The following is a 27888-nucleotide window of genomic DNA, read 5'->3' as shown; positions in this document are numbered from 1 at the left end:
AAATAGGTTACAGAGAGATGCTGCCTTCGTCTCTCCCACGGAAGTCTTATTTGAGGCTGTTTGACCTGCCTTACCAGGTACTTTCTAGTTCTTTCAATTCCGTTTAATATAATGCAGTTTTGCAAACAGGTTTTAAGCCACCGTTATCTTGGTTTAAAATAGTCTAAATAAGTAAAATATAAACTAGAGTTTAGTTGTATAGAGCTCTTAATATTATGTACTTAATCTTTTTTGCTTCATAAAATGAGACAGTTATAAGCAATTGTTTTCACAACCATCAATATTTTTAAAATTCACATTCATAACCATTTTCCCCCACTATAAAATTAGCCACAAAATTTAATAGATAATATTAGAAGTTGGTGAGGATACTGTGAGATGAACATTTTCATTCACTGATGCTGTTAATTTAAATAAGAACAAACTTTCTGGAAAGTAATTTGGCACAAATGTATCAAGGGCTGAAAATGTCTGTTCCATTTGTCTCTATTATATACACATTCATAAACAGCAAAAAGACACTCTCCCCTCAAATAAAACAAAACCCAGAAAACCCAAAGTGTTAATGGTGGTTATCTCTTGGTGATAGGATAATAGGTAGTTTTACTTTGGAATTATATATATATTTTAAATGTCTCCCCAGTGAAAAAAATTTTTTTTTTTATGTTTTTTTTATTTTTTTTTTTTGCAGTACGCGGGCCTCTCACTGTTGTGGCCTCTCCCGTTGCAGAGAACAGGCTCCGGACGCGCAGGCCCAGCGGCCGGCCATGGCCCATGGGCCCAGCCGCTCCGCAGCATGTTGGATCCTCCCGGACAGGGGCCCGAACCCGTGTCCCCTGCATCGGCAGGCAGACTCTCAACCACTGCGCCACCAGGGAAGCCCCAAAAATATTATTTTTATGATTATGGTAAAAATCCTTTCCATCATTTAAGAATATTTATAAAGAATTTTAATAAAATCAGAAGCTATTCATAATATTCAGTGAGAATACCATATTTTATAAAGAATATAATATCAACTAATCCTATATGTACGTGTGCATATATGTACAAATATATAACCATTCGCCAAATAAATACATCTGTTTTCTAAGGCCTAAAATGAGGTACAAGTGAACTAAGTCTAAAACCATGTTTATTAATCTGTTAGGATTGTTGGAATATGAATCATGGATTATTTTTAATTAATTTTATTAGTTTTCTAAGCTTGTATTGCTTTCATATTCAGAAAAAAATACTTAAAAATCAAATAGAAAAAAACCTTTACAGAGAATGATTATATCACCCTATTCACTGTATGGTTTATGAATCACGTCAAGTTGTCAGCTTCCTCATTTGTAAATTAAGGAGATTAGACTCGGTGTTTTCTAAGATACCTGCAGGGCCTAAAAGACTCAGTCTATGAAGTATACAGCCCCAATACCTAACAGGAAAGCAATGGACCGCGTCTATTGTAAATCTGAAAGGACTCCGACCTTGGGTGTCATGATATAATAATCAGAGCACAGCCTTAGCATTAAAGAAACTTGATTACAATCCTGGTTGGGTCTCATTTTCCTCACTTGAAAAGTGGGGATAATAACAAGGTCCCCAAAGGATTGAAAAGGGGTTGAAATGTGTGAAATGTGGTAACAAATCTGAAGGCCTTCGCATGTTGGCTAGCATGGAGTAGGTGCTTCCTAAATGATAGTTTTCTCAATAATCCGAGACCTGATCAGTATATTTGCCAGATGGCACGGGACTGCCGTCTGCAGTCCCTGGATCTAAACTCCCATTTTGAACCCTGCAGCTGGAAGTGGAGGGTGACCTTTGTGAGGACTAAGCCATTTCAGCTTGGGGAAGTTGAGACGGGGGTGCGGGTGGGACCTGAGTGCACAGCCCGGGTGACCAGGTCTTCGGGGTTCTCTAGTCCTGGGCGAGGAAAACTGGGCAGCACAGGGCACAGAGGCAAAGCCTGGCCCTGTGTTTCCCTTTGCTCCTGCTTGCTCACCTGCCCACCAGTCTTTCTTCCTCCTCCCCTCCCTTCCTTCAGAAAAAATGTAACATTATAGATTCCGTGGCAGTCTCCATGCTTGGCACCAGAGCTTGAATATTAAGTAAGATTGGTGCTGACCTTAAGGAGCTTATCATCTGATCTGGGAGCAGAAAATAATAAAAAAATCGCCAGCCCACATGATCAGCCCTGAACACAGGGTAGACTGATGGTGACAACAGAAGCGGGCTGGTTTCTAGCAGGCTTTGCCTGAGGCCTCTGAGCTCCACTTCAGCCTGAGCAGCACCTAGGGTTTCAACATGGCACCAAAATTCAAGCAGCCTTCTAATTGGTGTTATACATTCCATGATAGACCATGATAACAAAATCTATCTTTGTGGCAGGAAAGAATTTCAAAAATTCTTTGACAGAATTTACATTGCAGAGACATTTTTTGGAAATGCTATGTGGACTATTATTCTGTCACAGTGGTCCGTATCAATGACATTTTAAAAAGTATGCTCATGGGCTTCCCTGGTGGCACAGTGGTTGAGAGTCCGCCTGCCGATGCAGGGGACGCGGGTTCGTGTCCCGGTCCGGGAAGATCCCACATGCCGCGGAGCGGCTGGGCCCGTGAGCCATGGCCGCTGAGCCTGCGCGTCCGGAGCCTGTGCTCCGCAACGGGAGAGGCCACAGCAGTCAGAAGCCCGCGTACCGCAAAAAAAAAAAAAAAAAGTATGCTCACCTGTTAACTAGATTGGTTTCCATTTCTGGATATATCCCAGAATGCCTCAGATAAAATTCCTGTGTATAATTACTGCTGACCTTATCAAGTATGACAGGTTTAGTCACTCCATGGGAAGTGCAAAGAGAAAATACAACAGACATCAACAAAAAGCCTTTGCTATGAAGAGTATTCACTGCTTTTAGTATCTGTTTAGTAGTGGAAATGTTTTATTAGATCCACCAATAAAAATTCGGAAGGGATAGTGGGTGGGCTACAGGACATGGTGAGAGAAGACTTCTCAAAGGTGATTCCCCCTAGGTAATTTTTCTTTCTGACAGAAGTAGATTTTGCTCCAGCGGTCAAAATGTGTTTTGGGTAGAGAGGGGGGCACCCCATCAGGAACTACACATGGAGATATCAATAGCCCGGCTCCTCCAGTAAAGAACTTCTGGGAACCAAGCTTGCCAATGCGAAGTGTGTGAGGTAAGGAGAGGACGGAAATGAGGCTTATGACCAGATCAGGAAGGGTGTAGACCATGCTTAAGAATTAGGAACAGCAACTTGACAACAGAAAAACAAAACAAACAAAAAAAAACCAGATTAAAAACAAAGGACTTGACATTTCTCCAAAAAAGATGTACAAATGGCCAACAAACATGAAAAGATGCTCAATTTCACTAATCACCAGGGGATGGCCACTGTAAAATAATAATAATAATACAATAGTCTCTGCCAGCATCACTACTCTTGCACTTTGGGGCCATTATTAAGTAAAATAAAGGTTACTTGAGCACAGACACTGAGATATCATGACAGATGAGCTGATAACCAAGACGGCTGCTAAGTGACGAAGGGGTGGATTCGCTGGACAAAGGGAGGATACACATCCTGTGTGGGTTGGAGTGTGATGGCTCGAGATTTCATCACGCTACTCAGAATGGCCCGCAATCTAAAACTTATGAATTATTTATTTCTAGAATTTTTCCATGTAATATTTTTGGACCACAGCTAACTGAAACCACAGAAAGTGAAACCACAGATAAGGGGTGGGGGGACTAATGCAATAAGTATCAGCGAAGATGTGGAAAAATTAGAACCCTTGTGCACTGTTGGGAATGTGAAATAGTATAGCCACTATGGAAGACAGTATGGAAGTTTCTCAAGAATAGAATCATCATGTGATCCAGTAATCCCACTTCTTGGTATTTATCCAAAAGAATAGAAAGCAGGATCTCGATCTCGAAGAGGTATTTGTACACTTTTGCTCAAAGCAGCATTATTCACAATAGCCAAGAGATGGCAGCAACCCAAATGCCCATCAGTGGATGAATGGATGAACAAAATGTGGTGATATATACATGCAGTGGAATATTATTCAGTCTTAAAAAGGAAGTCCTGTCACCTGCTACAGCATGGATGAACCTTGAGGACATTATGCTAAGTGAAACAAGCCCGTCACAAGAGGACAGATGCTGCATGATTCCACTTGCATGAGGTATCTAAAGTTGCTAACTCATAGACACAAAGTAGAATAGTGATTATCAAGGACTGGGGGCAGGGGAAATGGGGAGCTGTTCAATGGGTATAGGGTTTCAGTTCTGCAAGATGAAAAACTTCAAGAGATCCATTGCACAACAATGTGCTTATAGTTAATTAACACTCCAGTGGTAAATTTTATGTTATTTTTATTTAATTAATAAAACTTCATTATAAAGGAATATCACACGAAGTGTGGTGTAATAAAAAAAAAAACCTGGAAATTTTCCCAAAAGACTGGTAATTGTGAGTTCAGACACGTGATTAAAAGCTGCATTTGAAAATTCATAAAACTCTTCCTGACTAATTTCAAATAACTTATTGACACATCCAAGGCAAACAATAACTATGATTTGCCACTTTTAAGCCACAATAAAAAAAAAAAAAAAAAAAAAAGGAAAGAAAGAATTGGGAAGTCTCTTGAAGGCAATGGGCCATTCCCTGAAGCATTTTAAAGCTGGGAGGGACAAGCCACACTTGCATTTGTCATAGCAACCTCTTGGGAATGTGTTTGATGGATTGGTCACGGACCGGGCTGGAGCCTGGAGAGACCCGCTGAGGGCCTGCCATGTTCCAGATACGGGTTAATGATAGTGTGGCCAGCTCAGAGAGAAACAGGAAGGAGATGTGACAGCACGCAGGAACGCAGGTGTGGCTGGGAACCGCTGTTGTCGTTCCTGAGGTGTGTAACCTCCAACACTGTTCACCTGGGCAATTCTGGGTGTTGTCCAGCTGGGTGTGTTGTTAATATTGCCTGGAGAGATCATTTGATTCAGGAGGGCTCCCTGTCAGAAATCACATTAACTCCTTGTGATTGTCGTTCTGTATGACTGGGACAAGGGTCCTTAGTGCGTGTGTCTTTTTTTTTTCTTCTTTTTCCTTTCTTTTTTTTAAACAGTAACATTAATTGATTCACTTGAATACTGTCATTCATATTCAAAGTTGCAATTTTCCTAAAGCCAATTAGAGAGAGTCCTGATTCAGGCAGTAATCTCTAGAAATTCAGCAACTTTCCATTGATCTTTCTGTTATCTCCATTCTATGGAATTTCCCAGCAATGATATCATTCTCCAGAAATGTATCCTAGGTGAAACCTTTTTGAATCTCCACATTTGAGGAAAACTGTTTCAGTGAATGCAATGGTTCCTTTGTGCAAATACATGTGACTTCTGGAGAGAAGTGTGCCACACACAACAAGCAGGTGAGAAGGACAAGGTCACCTTGCAATTCAGGTGCTGGGGGTCAGATAGGGTACTTTCAAGTAAGGGACTGTGTCAGGCATACCACGCTCTTGGCATAGTGCAAATTTTGACTCAAAATAACATAGTTTTCCATATCACTGGCTTTTGGGATTACTTATGGACATCACTGAATGCCAAAGGCCAAAAATAATTTCTTCTAAATTAATCATGAATGACCTTTGGTAAAATAATGCTGCTTGTTAAAATCATCTTTAATATTACAAGTTACGAATCATCAAATCTCTTGTGTTTGTCCTTTGATATTTCATTTACCATTTCCAAGCTTGGATAAGTTATAATTCCTCTAAAGATATCATAACTGTTCGTTTCTGTTTTCTGCTACTTTGGTATGACTGGATTTATATGTTTAATTGTGAAATCTATCTAAAAACTTTTCTGTATAATGTAAATTAAATTATTTTTCAATATTGCTAGCATCAAGAAATAAACCCAGAAGGGGTTTCGCTTTTCCATAAAGCAGACCATTTGCATGTTTTGTAAAGTGCTTAGCACGGTGTAAATGTGAGGTAATCTAAGCCAGAGGAAACAATTTTTTTCACTCCACCTCTCCCCTGGAAAATATTTGAAGTGCAGTAGTCACGTATCTAATTTTCTTTGAAGGTACTTTTGGAGAGAATCCAGGAAAAACACCCTTTGTGTAACAGCTGAATGGTTTCATCTGCAAACTTGGTCCACTTAAAAGCAAATTAACTACCAAGCATGTTTAAGTGTCTATGTTAGTTACTGTGGTTCAAATTATATTCAATAGAAGTTTCCTGCTGAGAAAAACCATGAAGTACATAAGATGAATGACTTCACTGGGATTATTCTCTTCAGGAGCTAGAAAATAACTACTTAGAAAGATTATACATGAGGGTAATTGCTGTTGAATGGAGAAAAACTGAGGAAAATAATTATAAGAGTGAGAAGATATTTCCTAACCATCTGCCATTTAAAAATAAGAAACAAAAAAGAAGACATAGTATGTTTTTCAGAAAGACTTGGAATTGATGCCAAAAGGCGACACACTAGTGGGATACACACAAAAGAACTTTCCACGAAGAAATCTGAGATTACTATGTGTAAAAGGTCTTTGCAGAGCCATCACTATAACATTCAATCACCTTTATTTGACATCTTCCCATAGCTGAGGTGGAAGAACACACCCAACTGAGATGTCAGTCATTGGAAGCAGGAGGTCCCAGTAGAAAGATATTTCCTCCCACCAGGGGGAAAAAAAACAGGTGGCCATAGAGAAAAGCAATCTTTTAATCTCCTGTTCAGTGCATTGAAGAAATATTAGTAAGCTAATAAAGGCCTAAGTTTCTGAGCATGTATGTAGACTTTATTCAGATAGCATCTCATTGATGTTCTCTTCTGTTGGAGTCACCATATTAGCCCCTGCAACATGCCTGTCAGAGTTCTCCAGCCCTGCCTCGGAGGAGCTCATGATCTGGATGCAGAGGAAGGAGCAGCCCCGTGAATTATTCAGTGTGACTGGTTTGCTGTTGTTCAACAATGTAGGAGTTAATAACCAGACAAGACAACAGTACAAGAGATGTGAGGCAGTATGTGATTAAGGGCGCAGCTGGAAGTTATCTCCCTCTCCTCTAAACTTGCAGAGCACTTTATCTGTGCCTCTTATGGCACCTCCTCTTTTATCTCTGATGTTACTGTTGTTCCTCAATTATCCCCCTACTCCAGAGAGAACAACTGGTGGGCAAGCTCCGGGGCTGATTCTTCTTTGATCCCCAGCACAGAGCCTAGCCTAGGCCTGCCTAGCATTGCTGCAGGCAAACATTTGTTATCTGAATGAAAGGAGAGACACAGACAATAAGTTTGGGTGTGAAAGGGAGGGAGGGGCATGGGTTTGTGTGAAGATTCTCACGCTGGACAAAAATAGGTTTAAAACAAACAATAAATGTCTGAAGCGGACATTGTTTTCACCTGTGTAGCGCCCAGTCATCTTTTCTTGTAGTAAGGACTACATGATTTTCTTTTGGGGAACTACGACTCCCCTCTTGCATGTCCCCTTGGCCTAGACAGTCACACTCTCATGGAGACAGAACTCAGGCAGAACAAGAACAAAAATTGCCAGTGATTCATCCCAGTGGATTCATCCCAGTGGTAGCCCGACTGGGATAATGGAGCTTATCCATTTGGTTGGACATCCTTTGGCAGATTAAAGATGGCTACCCATTCTTGGTCACGCCTCCCTTCAAATTAGGAATTTGGGAGTAACACATACACACTACTATAGACAAAACAGATAAACAACAAGAACCTACTGTACAGCACAGGGAACTATACTCAATATTTTGTAATAACCTAAATGGGGAAAGAACCTGAAAAAGAATATATGTGTGAACTTGAAAAAGAATGTACCGAATCACTTTGCTGTACATCTGAAACTAACACAATGTTGTAAATCAACTATACTTCAATTTTAAATTAATTAATTTAAAAAAGAAGTGGAGTCTATGACCCTTCCTTTCAGTCTGGGTAGGTTCTGCAACTGCCTTGATCAATAGAATAAAGGAGGGTGACTGTGCCAGTTTCAGTGCACAGCTCTTCATAGACTGGCCTCTTCCACTTCTTGTCTCTTGGAGCCCTGAGACACAATTTAAGTCAACTACCCTGAGGCCACCATGCTGTAAGGAAGCCAAAGCCAGCCACGTGGAAAGGTCCTGTGGAGAAACACATACCCAGCCAACACCCAGCACTTCCAGCCATCCTGACCCTATGAATGTGTTTGTAAAATGAGGATAGGCCAAAATGTTTTTAAATATTATCTTTAAAAAAAAGTCTTTCTACAGCAAGTTCTGATTTAAATTATTTAACTCTCCTTTGCAATCTTACTTTTCTGTGTGGTCTCCATCAGTTTTTTTGTTGTTGGGTTTTTTACCCCTGCAGAACTAGGATTGCTGTCTTTTTAGACAGGGAGCCTGTTTGAAGGGATTCTGTACTCTTCCCATAACTAAAATCCTTTTAGGGTCCTTGACTTGCTGCTTTGTCCTAAATTATTGGAGCTATTCAACTTTCACATTTCATCCCAAGGGGGGCTGTAGTTACCCTCATCTACAATGGCACAATATGAGTTCAAAGATGCTCTGTCTTCCATGTGAGTGTGTTCTGTCTCCCCTCTCCTCTCTCCCCTCCCAGTTCAGAAGTGAGCCTGGCTGTCACCTTGGAGCTGACTTTCCCTCCAAGCCAAGACCTCAACCTAGTCTACTGACATGAGAACACTGTGGGACAAAAGAAGGAACCTGTGTTTTCTTTGGGGTTCTACTGGGTGCCTCCCTGGTCCAAAAGGGAGAGAGACCAGTTTATAACAAACATATTTAACAATCTGCCAATCCGTCATCACCTAGGGAAGATGCAGGAACATTAAAGCAGTTTGTGTAAAGGTTATTATTAAAGTAATAGAAACACAAAGAAAAATTAGAGAATAAGAATAATAGAAAGAAAAATCACCTATGGTCTCACCATCGAAAAAATAATCAGGTTTAACATTTTGATGTAGTTCCCGCAAAGCTTTTTTCTTACAAATTCTAGCAACCATAGTGAATAATTTTGAATTTTGGTCTTTTCACTTGACATGCTCTGGCAAGCATTTTCCCCTGTTACCTATCCTTTGTAATGGCTACAAGATTTTTCAAGAGAATATATCATAATTTGGGGAATTATTTTCTTAATAACTGTACATTTAATTTGTTTTCAATCTTTTTTTATAAATAACATGCTATGAACATCATTGTACATAAAGTTTTTCACATATTTAGGATCATATCCATATGCTAGATCCTTAGAAATGGAATTACTGAGTCAAAAAACATGGAAAATTTTATGATTTTTGATGGATATTATTAAATTGATTTCCAAAATGTTTTAAACAATTTAGACTGCCACCCCAAATGTAGGGGAAGGAATGTGTTGTTATCTCCTTACCAACCATGGGTACAATCAGGTTTTTAAATCTTAAATTGGTAAGCATGGTATTTCACAATTTTGACTCTACTCAGAATGAATGTTCTTCCATTGGTAAAGTACTTGTTTTTTCTTTATGTTGGATGTCATTCAATGTCTTTTGTGTACTTACATATTAACATTTTAGTGTTTTTCTTATCTTTCATTCTGGGCTTTTTATATAAAGTGACATTAATTGGCTGTTATCTTTGTTGGAAATATATTTTTTCAGGTGGTTCAAATTCTAAAAAATAGTATATTGCAAACATAAAGAAACATTTAGAGAATAATATAGCAAACACTCACGAACCTACATCCAGCTTTATCAAATAATGTTTTGCCATAATTTCAAAATTTTTTCAAGAAGAAAATGTTACAAATTACAAAAAATATATATAATCTGAATGATACTGATTGCTTGAAATTTGGTGAGACCTACTTTGTGACCTCGTATGGTATCAGTTTTTATCATTGTTTTATGTGTTTGTGAAAAGAAAAAACATTGTTACAGCTTGCAGGATTCTCTATATCTCTATTAGATCAAACTAGTTAGTTTTTGGGGTTTTGTTTGTTTGTTTTTTAATATTTATTTATATATTTATTTGGCTGTATCCGGTCTTAGTTGCAGCATGCGGGATCTTTCCTTGTGGTGCGCAGGCTTCTCTCTACTTGCGGCACACAGCTCTGTAGTTGTGGTGAGCAGGCTCTGGAGCGCTCAGACTTAGTTGCTCCGCGGCTTGTGGGATCTTAGTTCCCCGACCAGGGATCAAACCTGCGTCTCCTGCATTGGAAGGCGGATTCTTAACCACTGGACCACCAGGGAAGCCCCCAAACTACTTAGTTTTACTTTCTAAATATTCTATATCTTTCTTAAAGTTTTTCTGTCTTCTTGATCTAATAGTTTCTAATAAAGGTGTTAAAAATTTCTCACCATGATTTTGAATTTGTAAGTATCTCCTTGTCATTCTGTCAGTTTTTGCCTCATATACTTTGTAACTGTGTTGTTGGGTACATACAAATTCATGATTGTATATGATTCTTCCCTTGATTATTATGTAGCATCTCTTGTTATCTAAGTTTTTTGCTTTACATTATATTTTGTCTAATACAATAACAACTACACTGGCCTTTTGGGAGAGTATTACCTCTGTTTCTGTATTTGCCTCATACCTCTCTTTCCAAACACTCTTTCCCATCCTCTTTTCTTTTTTTTTTCTTTCAAATTTCATATGGTTTTCTTTTAGGCATAAGTCAGTGGTTTTCACCTTGGCTGCACATTAGAAATTATCTGGGAAAAAAATTAAAATAAAATAAAAATAAAAACCAACTGGGAAGTTTAAGAAAATACCTTCTGCCTATGCTCCATGCATTTTGCCTGCCCCTACAGAGAAATTAATGTGGCATTGCCTGGAGCCTGAGCATATTTTTTTTCCGTTGTGGTAAGAAACATATAACATAAAATTTACCATTCTAATCGTTTTAAAGTACACAGTGAAGTAGTGTTAAGTATGTTCACATTGTTGTGTAATGGATCTCCACTTTGCTTACACCAGTGTCATAGTGGGTAAGTATCAGCCACAGTCTGTAGGTGGCTAAACTCTTGGTCTTATGCTTTGCCATTTGAAAATGGATTCATTTTGCGTCTACATTGCAAAAGTTTAGCAGTGTAGATATCTATTTTTCCCTCAGCATTTTGAAGACATTACTTCACTGGCTTCTTTGTAGCATCTAATATTTCTGATGGGAAGACTGTTGCTTAGCTGCACATAATCTGTCTTTTATATATGATAGCTCTTAAGATTTTCTTTTGATTCTTGATGTTTTGCACTCACCCTGTAATGATTTAACTTTGTATCCTTTTGGTATGTGGAACACATTTGATATGAGGATTCAACTCTTTCTCTTCATTTTCTTCTTTTGGGATCCTCACCATCTAACCTCAGTAGCCTTTAGTTATTTACCCATATTTTTCTTTCCTTTGACCATGAACTGGGTGAATTTCTCCCTCCAGTTCAGTACGCCTCTCTTCAAATATTTCCAGCCTAAAGTTCATTCTGTCTATTGATTTTTAAATTTTAATGTCTATTTTTTTATTTATATTTGTTTCTTTTTCAGATCCACCTGTTTTTTGTTTCACTGTTGATTTTTTTGGCTTCATTTTTTTTGTTCTTTTTTAATGGAAGGGTGATCTTCATTGATTTCTTTGAGCATCATCAGAACATTTACTTTCCAGTTCCTTATCAAACAGTTCCAGAAAATTGATTTTATCTGAAGTGAATTCATGTTCCAACTGGAGAGGTGGGGTTCAAACTCTTTTTTGTTGTTGTTGTTAGATATTTTAATGTCGTTTTGGAATTCTATTTTGCAGAAGGCTCATTTTTAGTAGAAAGTTTTTTAGTCTTTTAATTATTTCTTCTCTTTGCCTTTCCCTCCATGTTCACCCCTTCCCAACAACGTATTTTTTTGGCACATAGCACCCACTGGAGTCCCCAGTTTAGAACTGGGTACGTAGTAGTATTTTGGTATTCCTGACTTACTTTGATATTGTGGGTATCAGTCTATGGCCATACCACCCTGAACACGCCTGATCTCGTCTGATCTCGGACGCTAAGCAGGGTCGGGTCTGGTTAGCACTTGGATGGGAGGCGTTGTAGACATCACAGATTTCTTCACTGCCTCAGGTTGTGTCTTTGAATTCCTGCTTCCCAACATCTGCACTTTTCTGTGAACCCATACCTCTCAGCAATGGGTGAGCCAACTTTTTCTATCAGTTTCATATGACTAGAGAGAGCCCTGCCAGCCCTAATCCTTGTCCTCAGCGTTCCCTGTATGAAGCTGTACCTAAGGGAGCTGAAGCCTTGGACATAGGAATGGAAGACCGGTAGGTATACAGCTGCAATTCTGCTCTCTTCACTGTGGCATTTTTTGTTTGTTTCAGTTCCATGGTGGTATTTATATTTATGTTTTCTTAATTTGTTTATTGAGGTATAGTTACATTATATTAGTTTCAGGTGTACAACATAGTGATTCAAAACTTTTATAGATTATACTCCATTTAAAGTTTTTATATAATACTGGCTATATTCCTTGTGCTGTACACTATATCTTTGTACCTTATTTATTTTATACATAATAATTATACTCCTTAATCCCCTACGTCTATCTTGCTACAAACCCTTCCCCTCTCCCCACTAGTAACCACTAGTTTGTTCTTTATAACTGGGAGTCTTTTTCTGTTTTGCTCTATATGTTTGTTTTATTTTTAGATTCCACATATCAGTGATAGCATAAAATATTTGTCTTTCTTTGTGTGACTTATTTCACTAAGCATAATACCCTCCAGGCCCATCCATGTTATTGCAAAAGGCAAAATTTCATTCTTCTTTATGGCTGAGTAGCATTCCATTGTTTATATATACCACATCTTCATTATTCATTCATCTGTTGGTGGACCTTAGGTTGCTTCCATGTCTTAGCTATTATAAATAATGCTGCTATGAACACTGGGGTGCATGTATCTTTTCAAAGTAGTGTTTTTGTTTTTTTTCAGATGTATACCCAGGAGTGGAATTGCTGGGTCAAATGGTAGTTCTATTTTTCGTTTTTTGAGGAACCTCCATACTCTTTTCCACAGTGGCTGTACTAATTTACATTCCCACCAACAGTGTACAGGAGTTCCCTTTTCTTCAGATCCTCGCCAAAATTTATTTGTGGTCTTTTTGATGATAGGCTTTCTGACAGGTGTGAGGTGATATCTCATTGTGGTTTTGACTCACATTTCTCTGATGATTAGCAATGTTGAGCATCTTTTCATGTGCCTGTTGACCATCTGTATGTCTCCTTTGGAAAAATGTCTAGTCAGGTCTTCTGCCCTTTTTAAAATTGGGTTGTTTGGTTTTTTTATATTGAGTTGTATGAGCTGTTTATATATTTTGGCTGTTAACTCCTTATCAGTCATATCATTTGCAAATATTTTCTCCCATTCAGTAGACTGCCTTTTTTAATTTTTTCGAAAGTTTTCTTTGCTGTGCAAAAAAGATTTTGAGTTTAATTAAGTCCCATTTGTTTATTTTTTGCTTTTGTTTCCTTTTTTGAACTCAATTATATCATTTTGATTTTCCCTTTTCATATCCTATTTATTATTACTGTGTTTGGGACAGGTGTGGGCGCTAAAGGTGGGAGGGTTTTATCAGAGCCTGAAGCTGCTTCACCACTTGACCAGACATCAGTCGTTTACTTCTTTGGGACTTATGTGATCAAATATTACTTCATTCCTCTTTTGATTCCTCTTCATACTTCAAACCTCAAAGAACTCTCTCCTCCAGACATTGAATAAATATTCTACTTTGTCTGAAGATTTTACTATTTTATTTTAATCATTTGTTTTAAAATTCTACTTAGAACACATTTTATTATAAAGTATGGAACGAGGAACTTCTTAAAGAGCTAAAATCTTCTCAAAACCATTTATTGGAAAGTCGCTTCTTTTCTCATGATCATTTCCTAAAGTATTATATATAAGATTTATTTCTAAACTATCTTTTCTGTTCCATTAATTTACCTCTCTAATCAGCTTCCAATAGCATTCTGATTTAATTATTGCAGCTTTTATATGTTTTAGTATATCAGACAGACCTAATCCCACTGCATTCTTCTTTCTTTTTACAAAATATGTTTTAATTCATGTCTCAATAAACTTTACTTCCTTTTTTTTTTTTTTTTTTTTTTGCAGTACGTGAGCCTCTCACCGCTGCGGCCCCCCAGTCGTGGAGCACAGGCTCCGGACGCGCAGGCCCAGCAGCCACGGCCCATGGGCCCAGCTGCTCCGCGGCACCAGGGAAGCCCTACTTCCTTTTTTTAATTAAAAAATCACATTGGAGGGGCTTCCCTGGTGGCGCAGTGGTTGAGAGTCCGCCTGCCGATGCAGGGCACACGGGTTCGTGCCCCGGTCCGGGAGGATAGCGGCTGGGCCCGTGAGCCATGGCCGCTGAGCCTGCGCGTCCGGAGCCTGTGCTCCGCAACGGGAGAGGCCACAACAGTGAGAGGCCTGCGTACCGCAAAAAAAAAAAAAAAAAAAAATCACATTGGAATTTTTATTAGTATTTGCATTAAACCCACATATTAATTTGAAGAAATTTTGCAGAAGTATGCATGCATTAATTTATCATTTTTAAAATCTCCCAGTAAAATGTTTTTTTCTTTTCATGTCATATTCATTTTTTAAGGTAATTCTAGTGTTTTAATTGCTTTCTCTCCCTTTTCCATTATTTTTAAAAATAGTAATTTGTGGTCCATAGGACAACTCTATCTTGTTGCTGCTTCCTATGTTGGCTGGCATTTCTATCTCTTTTTTCTTACCAGTGAACGCATTTACAGGCATGAATGTAACTGATTCTGAAAGAGTTCCTTGCCCTTTTCAAAAAACTATGTTCAAGTTTTATTTGATAAGCTGTTAATAGTTTTTAATTAAGTCGTTTTTAAGTTTTTATTCCTCATTACAAAAGCTGTAACCCTTAATTACAGGAAATTATGAAAACCCAAGAGAGGGGGAAATTTCAACTTGGAGATTATGTACAGCTTGCTTTATAGATGCCTTTTCTTTGAAGATGTACCTTGAAAAATAGATAATTTGACAGTGGGACTGGGGGAAAAGGAAAGATAGAAGGGCAGTCTAGAGGGCAAAAAAGGTTTGGAGATAAAAATCTTCAGCATGGCTCACAGGACATTGCTAGGTTCATGGAGTAAGGATGGACATAGATAAGACTGGAGGTGAGCTGGGATGAGATTTTGGAGATCTTGAATGTTAGGCTAAGGAATTTGGCATTTATATTCTGCAGGAAGTAAAAAAAATCCAAGTCCCACCTTTGTCCTTAAAAAATCTCAACTTCCGGAACACAAAATTCCTGTAAAGCTCTTTTTGTACTACAGCACATAGAAGTACAATGTTATATTTGAGAATCACTATTTGTTCATTTCCTGCAAGACATGTTTGAATGTAAAATGGGAGGAAAAGCCTTGTATTTAAGTTCCTTCCTGATTTTTTTCCCCAAAGGGAAGGGGGAAAGTTACAAATTCATCCTCTACGATTGAACACAAGCAAAACTCCACCTCTGTGCCCAACTGTAAAACACAGTCACAGAAATGGCACAATAGCTATGAAGTCAGAAAAAGTAGTATATTGCTGGGAGAGCAAATTTCTAATCAGTAAAGATTCTTTGTACTGTTATCTGAAACCTGAGAGGTCTTCAGTTTTGGCTGTTTGCCCAGTAAATTGAAAGGACTTTTTTTGTTTTTAATCTGGGGTTTAATTTTTCTTGGTCTAAGGCCCTCTCTATCACTAGTGGTGAGTCAGAAGGAATGCCTGAAATAGTTCATGTGCAGCTTTTTACGTTCATGTCTGATCTCCCTTGGATGGCCAGAACTGTTTATTGTTCATCTATTTATTTCACAAAAACCAGCAAAGTGTTCATATATTAATAGTTTGCTGAATTATATAAAAAGATTTCAACTCATCTGTCAAAAATGTGAGACAACAAATAGCATTGTGTGGATGTGTATTTTGATGTGAACTTTAGGCTGGTAGTTAGAATCATAAGTACAAAAGTAACCAAGAAGTTTTCTTATCCCTTTTCCTTGACTGGGAAGAACTGCCCAGTGAATGCTATTAGCCAACGAAGAAAGTTCTGATAAAGATATTTTTGTCAAAATAGTAATAGAAAGTAAAAACACTTACTTACAGAAAGTGGTCATCATAAACTAAAAAGACAGAATTACACATGAAATAGTGATATCCATCTTTGGGCATAAGATAGAATAACAGAAGCCCCCTCTCCAAAACTCTTAAAAGAATGAAAAATGTCAGGCAGTAAATAATGCGCTAGTGGTGTGCAAACTAAGGCAGACCACAGATTCTGAAGAATATCCTGAGGTAGAATGAGAGGGTTTTCCCACTTCTCACTTCTACCCTACCCTCTGTAGACCATTGTGGCCTCTGGAGCACTCCTCAGAGGTGCCGTTTGTGTCTGGAAGAGCTTCTATTGTCCATACACACAGGTACCAAATCAAAAGAGCATGAGAAGCTGGGCAGAAAGAGTCCAGGATAAAGTGTTGCTAAAGTTATCATTGACGCCAGCCCAAAGAGAATACGTAAAGACCCCTTGCCCTAGATGTGTTTGTAGGAAGTAAGTTGGTATTGCTCTAAACTAAAGAAACAGATGGGACTCTGGAACATTTCCTCCCTGGAGCTCCTGGACATGCTTTATCTTTTCATCATTGCCATATATCTCGCCTCAACCACTGTTCAGTGCTGGATTAGAAAGTAGCTTAAGACACAGTTCTTAAAGTAGATTGGTGATTGCCAGGGGCTGGGGGGTGGGGGAAATGGGGAGATGTTGGTCAAAGGATACAAACTTCCAGTTATAGGTGAATAAGTTCTGGGGAGCTAATGTCCCAGTTAGCAATACTGTATTGTGTACTTGAAAATTGCTAAGAGAGTAGATCTTAAATGTTTGCACACCAAATAAATGGTAATCATGTTAGGCGATGGATGTGTTAATTAACCTTATTATGGTAATCATTTTGCAATGTATATATATGTATATCATATCATCATATTGTACACAAACTAACACAATGTTATATGTTAATTATATCTCAATAAAGCTAAAAAAAATGACATGGCTGTCAATTTCTTATGGTCTTGTGGAGATTCATTTATTCATTCAATGTATATGCAGCACCTGTGTGCCATGAATGTATGACCAGAAGGCAGAGTGTTTGCCAAATGAGAGGTGCAGCTACTATATGCAGTGGGATTTAGGAAGCTATCTTTATAAGCCGATGGCCTGGGAAGGCTTTACCAAAGGACTCATGATTTGACTGGGACTTGTGGAATGGGTAGGGTTTGAACTGGAAGAGAAGGAGAAAGTTATAGCTGGAAGTGTGGAGGCATGAGTAGGAGACCTGAGAGAACTCAAGCAAGGAAGTGAGGTTTAGGCCAGGTTGGGAATACCTGGGAGTTAAGAAATATGGGAGGAAAGGGAAAGTGTGGTAGGCAGAATAATGCATGCTGACCCCAGAGATATCCATGACCAAATATGTCAACTTACATGGCAAAAGGGACTTTGCAGATGTGAGTTACGGAACTTGAGATGGGGAGTTTATCCTGGATTATGTGGGTGGGCACAATGGAATCACAAGGGTCCTTAGATATAAGAGGAAGGCAAGAGGGTCAAAGAAGGAGATGTGACCACGGAAGCAGAGCTTGGAGGGATGAAAAGAAGGGGGCCACGAGCCGTGGACGGCAGGTAGCCTCCAGAAGCTGAAAAGGCAAGGAAATTGATTCTCCCCTGGAGCCTCCAGAGGGAATACAGTCCTGCCAACACCTTGATCTTAGCCCAGTGAGACCCATGTTAGACTCCTAACCTTCACAACTGTTAAGCTATCACAGTGTGTTGTTTCAGACCACTGTGTGTGGTAATTTGTTACAGCAATGACAGGAAACTAATACAAAAGAAAAGTAACGTTAAAGAATTAATGTAAAGCACTTCATATTAATCCTTTAAAAAATATTCACAGGGGCTTCCCTGGTGGCGCCGTGGTTGGGAGTCCGCCTGCCGATGCAGGGGACAAGGGTTCGAGCCCCGGTCCGGGCCGGGGGGGCGGTCCGGGGACGGGTCCTGGGGTCCCACATGCCACGGAGCGGCCGGGCCCGTGAGACATGGCTGCTGAGCCTGAGCGTCCGGAACCTGTGCTCCGCAACGAGAGAGGCCGCAACAGTGAGAGGCCCGCGTACTGCAAAAAAAAAAAAAAAAAAGAAAAAAATTCACAGTATCGTAACAAAGCTGGAACTACTCTTACAGCCATTTTACCAGGAAGAAAGTGAGGCTTGGAGAGGTTGTGAAATTGCCCATGGCCTCACACATAGTAAACTGTAACTTCCCCCTGTAGTGGATCCTGAGTGGGGAAAGGGAGTTTGTCCAGAGGTAGGGCAAAAAGAAGTGAGGGGGGGAAAAGTGCCAAAGAGAGAGAGAAGGACAAAGAAAAGTGTGTGTATGTGTGTGTGTGTGTGTGTGTGTGTTGCGAGGGTGTCAATAAAGATAAACTTTGTTTACTTCTATCAATACTTCGGCTACGATGTCCAGGCTCAGTTGAGTCCCCACCTTGGTTGTTTTTAATGAAGGGGCCAGTCAAACGTTTTTCCCATTGATTTGATCTAATCACTTTTCTTTCCAAATGTTAAAATTTGAATTTCCATTTCTTTTAAACAAATCTGTAGAATAATTTAAAACGAAAATTCTTTTTTCACTGTGGATATCCTGCACCATGTTAAAAATGGATCATTAAAACAAAAATTTTATGCTATGTGAATTATATCTCAATTTTAAAAAGATTTAGACTATGTAGTTAAGATCCCTAGAAGGAATTAAAGTAAATGTTAAAATTTAACCTAAGGTCAAAGCTAGAGTCACTTTTTAACCAAAGGTTACCTCCTACACAGCATGTCAAGTGAAAATTATCCTGGAAAAGGTGTTGAATTGCCCAGAGTGCAGCAATAATCAGGATTAGTCTAGTCTTTACCATTTCTTAGTGAATTCAGCGCAGCCAGTTCTTCCTACAGCATTGGAGTCCATCACCGTTTCTATTGTTAGGCAACAGATGAGGTTGTTGGGCTTGCATTTCAGCTCTAGGTTGTAGGAAAAATACAATTTGAGTGTGCACAGTTGACTTGGCAGAAATTAAAGACATATATGTGCAATTTCTCTGTATGATTCAATTCTACTATCTACTTCATACGATTTCATCTAATCCCTTTCCTCACTTCTATTTACTTTATAATTAAATTCTGCTATCTAGTCCTAGTGAACCATAACATTCCTTCTGTACATAATACATGCCCCTGCAAAAACACAAAATCATAGTTTTTCCACATAGATATACATAACCTTAACATTTTAATATATTTCTTTATAATCATTTTTCCATATTTTAAAACACACTTGAGATCATCATGTACAAATTGTTACACATTTTCAATGTTTTTAGTTTCCTGATATTATAGCTAATGCTGCAGTGGACATATATGAACACACTTCTTGGCCTTTCTGACTGTACTTGTTCATTTTTTAAAATTTTGAAATAACAGGTTTAAATTTTGAAACAATTACAGAAAACTTGAAAGTACAATTCAAAGAATTTTATTTTCTTTAGTCATTTGAGAGTAAGTTATCAATGCCACATCACCCCTGAATATTTCTCTGTGTGCTTTCCTACAAATAACACTCTCCCACTTAACCATAGAATAACAACCCGCATCCAGAACTTAACATTGATACACTACTACCATCTAATAACTTATAGTCTCCATTCAAGTCTGGCCAATTGTTCCAATAATTCCTAATTCCTTTATAGCAAAAGCATCCAATTCAGAGTCAGGTATTATATGCAGTTGTCATGTCTCTGTATAGTTTTCCTATATATTGGAACATTGGTTCAGTCTATTCTTGATCTCATGGTCTTGACACTCTGGAAGAGTACAGGCCTGTTATTTTTTTATTTTATCAATTTGGGTTTAATTTATATTTCCTCATGATTAAGCTGAAATTTATTATGAATATTTGGCAAGAAAAACAGAACTAATGCTGAGTTTTCCTCTTTGCAGTCTACCAGGTCATATGTGATTTACATTTGTCCCATTACTGATGATGTTCACTTTGACCATTTGATCAAGGTGGTGTCTGCCAGGCTTCTTCACTGTAAAATTATTCTTTTCCCCTTTGTAATTAATAAATACTTTGTGGGGAGGTACTTTGGAACTATGAAAATATTCTGTTTCTCATCAAACTTTGAATTTACTCACTCATTCATTTAGGTCAGTATGGACTCATAGATTCATGTTTTATTCATGGATTATAATCCATTGTTATCATTATTTATGTCCACGTTCAGTTTGTCCCCGATTTGGCACCTGGGAGCCTGTTCAAGTTGGCTTCTGTGTCCTTTTGACATGTCTTCTTTATTTTTTGAAAACCTCTTTGTTTTCTGGTACAACAAAATATTCTAGGATTGCCTTGTACTTTTCTTGCACCAGCCCTGGAATCAGCCACTTCTCCAAGGAAACTTGATTCCCTTTAGTGGAAAATGGTATTTAGAAGCCAAGACCTGGGTGCTAGATGTATTCATTGCTATTGGGATGTTGCTGGCCAGTAGACAGCATACAGGTATACACACAGGCAGACGTTTCCATCTAGAATTATTTCTCTAGTTATATATTAAAAAGTATAAGTTCACACTGACACACCTAATTCCAATCCAATATCTTTTTATATTGTTCTCCATTAGGAAAAACCAGGCTTCTATTATCTTTAAAACATTTGCTTATTTGATCAATTTTCTATATATAACTATAAGTGGATTGAATGGTGGTCCCCAAAATTATATGTCCACATCCTAGCCCCTGGAACCTATGAATGTGACCTTACTTGAAAAAGGGGTCTTTGCAGATGTAATTAAGATCTTAAGGTGGGATCATCTTGGATTATCTGGATGGAACTTAAATCCAATGGCAGGTGTCTTTATGAAAAACACACACAGAGAAGAGAGACACAAAGGGAGAAGAGGGGAAGGCCATACAAGGACAGAGGCAGAGATTGGACTTCTGCAGCCACAAGCCATCTGACACCGGAAGGATTCTCCCCTAGGGCCTTTGGAGCTAGCACCGCCCTGCAGACACCTTGATTTTCTAAGAACCTCACGCCTCCTCTGCTGCCCCATCTCCCGTGCTAGTGCCCTCTTTCTCTGCTCCAGCTCTGACTCCCCAGCTCAAGCCACTTCCCACCTTCATGGATGCCCTTCTCACCCACTGGAACTCCACACCCAACAGCAGGCCACCCTCTGTGTGGAAGCCCTCCTCGTAATGTTGCCAGATAAAATAGAGGATGTCCAGTTAAATTTGAATTTCAGATAAACTACAAACAATTCATGCAAGATTTGAGACATATTTATACTAAAAAATTATTCATTGTTTATCTGAAATTCAAATTTAATAGGGTGTCAAGTTTTGTTTTATTGGCTTTTTTTTCCCTTGGCTAAATCTGGCAACCCTACCTCCTTACCCTAAGACCTCCACCTCCATGGAATGGCCTCTGTATTCCACTGGGGCTGTGCATTTGCACAGGGCTGCCTCTCTGATGGGCACCCTTTCCTCTCTGCTCCGACTCTGGTGCCCCATGCCAGGCCATCATGGCTCCCCACACTCAACCCCTACTACCACAGACACATGCCTTGCTTTGTCCCACCTAATAGCTTTAGGACTGAATTGTTTAGGAAAAGAAGAGAAAGGAAGGGAAGGGAATGGAATAGAAGAGGAAGAGAAGTCTGATTATACTTTTCAGTCTGCTTCATATTCTCCCTATAACAGAATACTTTTTATGTGAAGAAATGGGCTGTATTAGGGTTCTCCAAAGAGAGAGAACCAATAGGATGGATGGATGGATTGATAGATGGATGTTTAGATAGATAGATAGATGATAGATATACTGAAGATATTTATTATATGAATTGGCTCACACAGTTTTGGTGGCTGAGAAGTCCCGCAATCTGTCCTCTGCAAGCTGGAGAACCAGGAAAGCTGGTGGAATAATTCAGCTTGAGTCCAAAGGCCTGCAAAGTGGAAGGGGGTGTGGGTGGGATGGAAGGGTAGGAGTGGGCACTGCTGTAAGTCCTGGAATGTGAAGGCCCAAGAAGCAGGAGCTTTAATGTCTGGGGTCAGGAGAAGACGGGCATTCAAGCTCAAAAAGAGAAAGCTGAGATTTTGCCCTTCCTTTGCCTTTTTTATCCTGTTCGGACCCTCAGTGGATTGGATGATGCCCACCCACAATGGTGAGGGCAGATCTTTACTCAATCTACTCAACCAAATGCTAATCTCTTTCGGATACATTCTCACAGACGCACCCAGAAATAGTGTTTTACCAGCTACCTGGGCATCCATTAGCCCAGTCTAACATTTTATGATCTAACATAAAATTAATCATCACATTGCCTATGTGAAGAATCGATAGCCCTTTGTCAGTCACTAAATGGAAAATAAATTGTGTTTTTTTAAGGATTACTTGAGGATAGTGAGATTTAAAAAGACTCAAATGCTAGGAGAAATAGCATTTGAAGGGTGTCCAGTGTCTTATCTTTTGATCTCCTCATCATTTTTCAGATGCTGTCTTTGTTGATGCCTCTCATCTCTTTATATTGTGTCTACTCTGGATTTTTATGAGATTTCTGAATAAGAACCCATAAGCACCAAACTCTAAAGTTCCCACTTTTTCTCACAACTGTCATTGTCTCAGCCTCAACCAATCCTTTGATTTTAAACAAAAAGTGGGGAAGATTTAAAAGAGTTCTAGCAAGCAAAATAAAAATAAATAAGGAAACACAAGGTTTAAATGATACATTAAACAAGATGGACTTAATTGATATTTGTAGGACATTCCATCCAAAAACAACAGAATACACTTTTTCCTCAAGTGCTAATGGAACATTCTCCAGGATAGATCATATCTTGGGTCACAAATCAAGCCTTGCTAAATTTAAGAAAATTGCAATCGTACCAAGTATCTTTTCCGACCACAACACTATGAGACTAGATGTCAATTACAGGAAAAAATCTGTAAAAAATACAAACATGGGCTTCCCTGGTGGCGCAGTGGTTGAGAGTCAGCCTGCCGATGCAGGGGACACGGGTTCGTGCCCCAGTCTGGGAAGAACCCACATGCCATGGAGCTGCTGGGCCCGTGAGCCATGGCCACTGAGGCTGCGTGTCCGGAGCCTGTGCTCCGCAACAGGAGAGGCCACAACAGTGAGAGGCCTGTGTACCGCAAAAATAAATAAATAAAATTTAAAAATACAAACACGTGGAGGCTAAACAATACACTACTAAATAACCAAGAGATCACTGAAGAAATCAAAAAGGAAATCAAAAAATACCTAGAAACAAATTACAATGAAAACAAGACAAGCCAAAACCTATGGGATGCGGCAAAAGCAGTTCTAAGAGGGAAGTATATAGCAATACAATCCTACCTCAAGAAACAAGAAACATCTCAAATAAACAACCTAACCTTACACCTAAAGCAATTAGATAAAGAAGAACAAAAAACCCCCAAAGTTAGCAGAAGGAAAGAAATCATAAAGATCAGATCAGAAATAAATGAAAAAGAAATGAAGGAAAAGAAATAGCAAAGATCAATAAAACTAAAGGTGGTTCTTTGAGAAGATAAACAAAATTGATAAACCATTAATTAGCCAGAGTCATCAAGAAAAAAGGGGAGAAGACTCACATCAATAGAATTAGAAATGAAAAAGGAGAAGTAACAACTGACACTGCAGAAATACAAAGGATCGTGAGAGATTACTACAAGCAACTATATGCCAATAAAATGGACAAGCTGGAAGAAATGGACAAATTCTTAGAAAAGCACAGCCTTCTGAGACTGAACCAGGAAGAAATAGAAAATATAAATAGACCAATATGAAATTGAAACTGTGATTAAAAATCTTCCAACAGACAAAAGCCCAGGACCAGATGGCTTCACAGGCAAATTCTATCAAACATTTAGAGAAGAGCTAACACCTATCCTCCTCAAACTCTTCCAAAATATAGCAGAGGGAGGAAAACTCCCAAACTCATTCTACGAGGCCACCATCACCCTGATACCAAAAGCAGACAAAGATGTCACAAAGAAAGAAAACTACAGGTCAATATCACTGATGACCATAGATGCAAAAATCCTCAACAAAACACTAGCAAACAAAATCCAACAACACATTAAAAGGATCATACACCATGATCAAGTGGGGTTTATCCCAGGAATGCAAGGACTCTTCAATATACGCAAATCAATCAATGTGATACACCATATTAACAAATTGAAGAATCAAAACCATATGATCATCTCAATAGATGCAGAAAAAGCTTTCGACAAAATTCAACACCCATTTATGAAAAAACTCTCCAGAAAGTAGGCATAGAGGGAACTTACCTCAACATAATAAAGGCCATATATGACAAACCCACAGCCAACATTGTTCTCAATGGTGAAAAACTGAAACCATTTCGTCTAAGATCAGGAACAAGACAAGGTTGTCCACTCTCACCACTATTAATCAACATTGTTTTGGAAGTTTTAGCCACAGCAGTCAGAGAAGAGAAAGAAAAAATAGGAATACAAATCGGAAAAGAAGTAAAGCTGTCACTGTTTGCAGATGACATGATACTATATAAAGAGAATCCTAAAGATGCTACCAGAAAACTACTAGAGCTAATCAATGAATTTGGTAAAGTAGCAGGATACAAAATTAATGCACAGAAATCTCTTGCATTCCTATACACTAATGATGAAAAATCTGAAAGAGAAATTAAGGAAACACTCCCATTTACCACTGCAACAAAAAGAATAAAATATCTAGGAATAAACCTACCTAAGGAGACAAAAGACCTGTATGTAGAAAACTATAAGACACTGATGAAAGAAATTAAAGATGATACAAACAGATGGAGAGATATACCATGTTCTTGGATTGGAAGAATCAATACTGTGAAAATGACTACACTACCCAAAGCAATCTACACATTAAATGCAATCCCTATCAAACTACCAATGGCATTTTTCACAGAACTAGAACAAAAAATTTCACAATTTGTATGGAAACACAAAAGACCCTGAATAGCCAAAGCAATCTTGAGAAAGAGAAACAGAGCTGGAGGAATCAGGCTCCCAGACTTCAGACTAAACTACAAAAGCTACAGTAATCGAGACAGTATGGTACGGGCACATAAACAGAAATATAGATCAATGGAACAGGGTAGAAAGCCCAGAGATAAACCCACGCACATATGGTCACCTTATTTTTGATAAAGGAGGCGAGAATATACAATGGAGAAAAGACAGCCTCTTCAATAAGTGGTGCTGGGAAAACTGGACAGCTACATGTAAAAGAATGAAATTAGAACACTCCCTAACACCATACACAAAAATAAACTCAAAATGGATTAAAGACCCAAATGTAAGGCCAGACATTAAAAACTCTTAGAGGAAAACATAGGCAGAACACTCTATGTCATACATCACAGCAAGATCCTTTTGACCCACTTCCTAGAGAAAGGGAAATAAAAACAAAAATAAACAAATGGGACCTAGTGAAACTTAAAAGCTTTTGCACAGCAAAGGAAACTATAAACAAGACGAAAAGACAACCCTCAGAATGGGAGAAAATATTTGCAAATGAAGCAACTGACAAAGGATTAATCTCCAAAATTTACAAGCAGCTCACGCAGGTCAATATCGAAAAAGCAGACAACCCAATCCCAAAGTGGGCAGAAGACCTAAATAGACATTTCTCACAAGAAGAAATACAGATTGCCAACAAACACATGAAAAGATGCTCAACATCACTAATCATTAGAGAAATGCAAATCAAAACTACAATGAGGTATCACCTCACACCAGTCAGAATGGCCATCATCAAAAAATCTACAAACAATAAATGCTGGAGAGGGTGTGGAGAAAAGGGAACCCTCTTGCACTGTTGGTGGGAATGTAAATTGATACAGCCACTATGGAGAACAGTATGGGGGTTCCTTAAAAAACTAAAAATAGAACTACCATATGACCCAGCAATCCCACTACTGGGCATATACCCTGAGAAAACCATAATTCAAAAAGAGTCATGTACCACAATGTTCACTGCAGCTCTATTTGCAATAGCCAGGTCATGGAAGCAACCTAAGTGTCCATCGACAGATGAATGCATAAAGAAGATGTGGAACATATATACAATGGAATATTACTCAGCCATAAAAAGAAATGAAATTGAATTATTTGTAGTGAGGTGGATGAAACTAGAGTCTGTCATACAGAGTGAAGTAAGTCAGAAAGAGAAAACAAATACTGTATGCTAACACATATATATGGAATCTAAAAAAAAAAAAAAATCGTTCTGAAGAACCTAAGGGCAGGACAGGTATAAAGATGCAGACGTAGAGAATGGACTTGAGGACACGGAGGGGGGAAGGGTAAACTGGGACGAAGTGAGAGAGTGGCATGGACATATATACACTACCAAACGTAAAATAGCTAGCTAGTGGGAAGCAGCCGCATAGCACAGGGAGGTCAGCTCGGTGCTTTGTGACCACCTAGAGGGGTGGGATAGGGAGGGTGGGAGGGAGACGCAAGAGGGAGGAGATATGGGGATACATGTATATGTATAGCTGATTCAGTTTGTTATAAAGCAGAAACTAACACACCATTGTAAAGCCATTATACTCCAATAAAGATGTTAAATATTAAAAGATAAAGGAGATTCAGTATATCTGCTAAATACTGAAAATAAATCAATAATCCCACCCACAGTTATTCTTTCTGCCAACTTCAGGTGTTCTCTTCTTTAGTCTACCCCAGACCATCCTTATCAACATTATATGCCAGCCACTCTTCAGAGTCATGACCTTGGAGATCTGCTTTTCTTTTCTTTTTTTAAAATTTATTTTATTGGGGAGCAGCTGATGAGGAGAGAGCCGGCCGGCGATGTGGGACACGGTAAGAGAACCCCTGGGGGCATGGCATCAGGCCCCCAAGTGTGGCGGGAGCCTTGAAGAAGCCTGGTCCCACGCCTCTGAAGCGACTCTTTGGCGACTGCCGCAAGTCCCAAGTGCCAAAGAGATGGATGAAACTGTTTCCGAGTTTTTCAGGAGGACCATCTTGAAAATCCCAATGACTGAAATGATGACAATACTAAAACCTGGAATTTTTTGTCTGAAAATCAACTGCAGACTGAAAACTTCCGGCAGAGAAAGGAATCTCTTGTTCAGGACTTGGTTCTGCCTTGTGAGGAGAACCGTGCAAGTCTCAATGATGCAGCCCTTTTAGACATCATTTATACTCAATTTCATCGGCATCAGAAAGTTTGGGATGTTTTTCAGATGAGTAAAGGACCAAGTGAAGACATTGACCTTTTTGATATGGAACAATTCAAAATTCTTAAGAGAAATTCTTAAGAGAGCATTAAAAAATGTGACAGTCAGCTTCAGAGGTGCCGAGGAGAATGCAGTATGGATTCGAATTGCCTGGGGAACACAGTATGGAAAGCCAAACCAGTACAAACCTGCTTACGTGGTGTATTATTCCCAAACTCCATATGCCTTCACTTCTTCCTCCCAACTGAAAAGCAATCTACCCCTTCTGGGTCAGGCACTGACAATTGCTAGCAAGCACCATCAGACTGTGAAAATGGACCTCAGAAGCCAGTATCTGGACGCTTTTAAGGCTAATGTTTTTAAACAGTATAATCAGACCTTTGAAACTCAACTCTACTACACCTCTACAAGAAAGAAGCCTTGAGCTAGATATAAATATGGATTCAAGGATCATTCATGAAAGCAAAATAGAAAAAGAGAG

General features: G+C 38.9%; 1 pseudogene; it reads left to right on the top strand.

Annotated features, from left to right (window-relative positions):
* The window catches only part of LOC149748525 (centromere protein N pseudogene), a 55045-nt pseudogene extending 27157 nt beyond the window's left edge, over positions 1-27888 (top strand).

This window comes from Delphinapterus leucas, chromosome 8, assembly GCF_059928025.1.
Source record: "Delphinapterus leucas isolate spDelLeu-1000000601 "Yukka" chromosome 8, BTC_Dleu_Yukka2, whole genome shotgun sequence".
In the NCBI taxonomy this organism is placed as follows: Eukaryota; Metazoa; Chordata; class Mammalia; order Artiodactyla; family Monodontidae; genus Delphinapterus; species Delphinapterus leucas.
Note: the sequence above shows the minus strand (reverse complement) of the source record. Positions and strands in the feature narration are given on the sequence as shown.